General features: G+C 36.0%; 1 pseudogene; it reads left to right on the top strand.

Annotated features, from left to right (window-relative positions):
* The first annotated feature begins 2,058 nt into the window (after positions 1 to 2,058).
* Positions 2,059 to 2,187, top strand: LOC123937663 (annotated as a pseudogene).
* Positions 2,188 to 3,852: the final 1,665 nt, after the last annotated feature.

A 3,852-nucleotide genomic window follows, 5' to 3' on the forward strand; every position in this document is an offset into this window, starting at 1 on the left:
AGATAGTAACCACAAAGATCTCTTTCAAGAAGCCCCACTAAATCTGGGAGCAGAGCTCCTGGGTACTAGCTAGAAAGAGAGGTCAGAGGTGGTTTTCTAAAATGGGAGATGTTATAGCATTATAATGAATGAACATTAAGAAGGACAAATTCATGGTATAAGAGCAACAGCAGGAGTGAAGTCCTGGGGAAGAGGAGAGGTAAGAAGCTCTTGAGCACAAGGTTTGCCACAGAGCTTCCATCTGTTGTAACAGGAAGAAGGAAGAGTATAGACAGATACAAATGTGCTGCACAGTAGACTTGGCAACAGAAAGAGGAAAGTCTTGGCCAGCTTATTTTCTTGAACTTTGTTCAACTGTTCTAAGTCAGACACAGAGAAAAGTGTTAACCAAGATGGGGATATGCCCAGAAAGGAAGTCAAGAATGCTTACAAGACACTGATAGCTGCTTATTATATGAAGAGAATAACCTCATTCGTAATAAAATAAAAAGTAAGAGGGTTTCCCCTCCCCATTGAGAAGGGACATTGAATTTTATCAATTATATATTGAGTATCCAAACTGTCATGTTTTCTTTTCTTCAAATTCATCTTTAAATAGCATTCTGGTTACCTTCACTTACTTTAAAATGTGAGAAACTAAAGAAATGGCTGGATGCAATGAAGTGAGTGTTACTAAATCACTAGACTCCAATTTGTACCTCAAATATAAAGTGCATGCTTATTCCTTCTTAACATTGTTTAGATTTTATACAATTTTTTAAAAGATTTTATTTATTTGACAGAGTGAGAAATCACAAGTAGGCAGAGAGGCAGGCAGAGAGAGAGGGGGAAGCAGGCTCCCAGCTGAGCAGAGAGCCCAATGCGGGGCTCGATCCCAGGACCCTTAGACTTTGACCTGAGCCGAAGGCATAGGCTTAACCCACTGAGCCACCCAGGTGCCCTAGATTTTATACTATTAAAGAAGAGACACACAGTCATGTCTATCTGTCAATGGTCTAAAAATAGTGCCAAGTAAGTCAAGGAAACTCTTTTTTTTAATATTAATTAATTTATTTATTTTCAGCATAACAGTATTCATTGTTTTTGCACAACACCCAGTGCTCCATGCAATACGTGCCCTCCCTGTTACCCACCACCTGGTTCCCCCAACCTCCCACCCCCGCCCCTTCAAAACCCTCAGGTTGTTTTTCAGAGTCCATAGTCTCTTATGGTTCGCCTCCCCTTCCAATTTCCCTCAGCTTCCTTCTCCTCTCCATCTCCCAATGTCCTCCATGTCATTTGTTTATGCTCCACAAATAAGTGAAACCATATGATACTTGACTGTCTCTGCTTGACTTATTTCACTCAGCATAATCACTTCCAGTCCCGTCCATGTTGCAACAAAAGTTGGGTATTCATCCTTTCTTTTCTTTCTTTTTTTTTTCATAAACATATAATGTATTTTTATCCCCAGGGGTACAGGTCTGTGAATCACCAGGTTTACACACTTCACAGCACTCTTCATAGCACATACCCTCCCCAATGTCCATAACCCCCTCCCCCTCTCCCAACCCCACCTCCCCCCAGCAACCCCCAGTTTGTTTTGTGAGATTAAGAGTCCTTTATGGTTTGTCTCCCTCCCATCCCCATGTTGTTTCATTTATTCTTCTCCTATCCCCCTAACCCCCCATGTTGCATCTCCACGTCCTCATATCAGGGAGATCATCAAGGAAACTCTTAACAATGGAAAACTGGACACAGGAGTAAAAGTGCTTCCTCTGGTTCACAGTCAAGGAATTTTCACACTCTACAAAAGTCAGACCAACAAATCCTGGGAAGAATCAAAAGCTAGGTAAGTCCTAGTAAATCAGACTAACTACATCTAACTGTGGTCTAGTTAATTTAGAACATGAGCTAGATGTTTCAATTAATTCATACAAAATTAGTATTCAGAATATAAGTCGAAGCATGTACTGCATCTAGAATAGTACCTGGCATATAGTAAATAACCAAAAGAATTTGTTATTATTTCTTTTAAATATTGGTCAGCAATGCTTGTCAAATAAAAGAAACTAGAAAAGCTTTGCGCAGTGGCAGTATCGTAGCCAATGAGGTTTATCCAAGGCGCGATTATTGCTAATTGAAAAGAAACTAGAAAATAATGCTATGTAAAGTATGGTGAAAGAATTTTTCTTGTCTTATTGAAGAAAAAACAATAACCATTTCTCACTTAGATTTGTTTCCTATTGGCATAGAACAATTACCACAAACTTATGATGACAAGCCTGGCTATAATAAGTATAACAAACGTCAGGAAATTCATGTAACCCCATATCCTGTTCTTCCTATTATGTCTTAGACACATTTCTATTTCTTTAGGTGAGTACTAGAAATTTTAAAACTCAGTCCAAACATTACTCATATACTGTGGCCAAAAGTGTAAATTAAATAACTCTTCTATAAGACATTTGCAAAATAAAACTTTTGCATTTGTTGGAACTAACAACTTTCTTTCCTGGAGCCAACCTATATTCAAACATATTTATCTGTAAAGATATTTACATTGACAAGAGCAAAAAAATTAAATAGAAATGTTCACTTGTAACCAAATAGTTAAATAAATTATGGCAATAACATATATGCATCAATTAAAAAATAATTTTGCATAATACTGTATAGTGATGTAAAAAGAGATTCTTAACCTATTAAAAAGTTCAGCTGTTGTTACCAAAAACTAATGTGACCCATGTTAAATATAAAAATAGGATACGTTCACTGACAGAAACATACTAGAAGAATATATACTAAAATGTTAATAATAGTTATGTGTGAATGGTGGGATTAGAGATAATTTTCATTTTTTTCCTTTTTCTCTGTACTATCTAATTTTTTATAAGTGTATTCCTACTTTTATTTGGAGAAAATAAGGGTTTTTTTTCCAGCTAATTATAACAAAGTGATATATAAGCAGACCTACTTCTGAAAATATAGTACAACATCAAAACTAGTTTACTAAAGTTGGGCATACTAATAAACATCCAAATCAAAAGAAATAAAGAACAATACATTAAAATTAATAAAAAGTACATAATTTATATTCACTCAGAATCAGTCAAATATTTAAGATGTATTTTAGTGAAATCAGGAGTGAAAAGCTCATTTATGCTTGTTACAAAGACAATGGATGGGTTTATAGTTCTGGTAACATCATCATCATCAATTAACATTCACTGGCCACTTCTCTAGGAATCTAAATTAATTTCTCAGAAATAGGATACATCTGGAAGTAAAATTCACTTATTCAGGGTTCAAGAGGACTTCCTAGGAAAAGGCAGTTTCAGAATGTTACACAGTATCTAGTCACCTGAAAGAGTTAATGTAGTTTCCAGATCAGCCCAGCATATTAAATAGTATATATCAACAGAAAACAATTGGATTAGAAGGAATAATCCCTGGATAACTGTACTGGGAATAGCATTGCTCAAATGATCTCATTATAGAAAACTGCCTCCGGTGTGCCCTACAGCTGATGAGACATCTATCCCAAGACACCACTCTCCTCAAAGCAGAACACTTGTCTAGGTACAAAACAAAATTTAAGACATGTCAATCGAGATACAAAGTAAATAAAGTGTCAGAAAAAAACCAGAACAGTTAAACCACATTTAAGAGGAACCTTAAATTGAGAAAGGCTTTGAAATGATCCATTCGGTTTCATTTTGAAATTGTCCATACATATATAAATAAGTGTTTTGGCTTTCAAAGGTAGATCCTCTTCAAATTAGCTCCCCCCCCCACTTTTTTTTAAAGATTTTATTTATTTATTTGAGAGAGAGAGATAGAGCATGAACAGGCAGAGGAGCAGAGGGAGAG

The sequence above is a fragment of the Meles meles genome, chromosome 2 (assembly GCF_922984935.1).
Source record: "Meles meles chromosome 2, mMelMel3.1 paternal haplotype, whole genome shotgun sequence".
Taxonomy (NCBI): Eukaryota; Metazoa; Chordata; class Mammalia; order Carnivora; family Mustelidae; genus Meles; species Meles meles.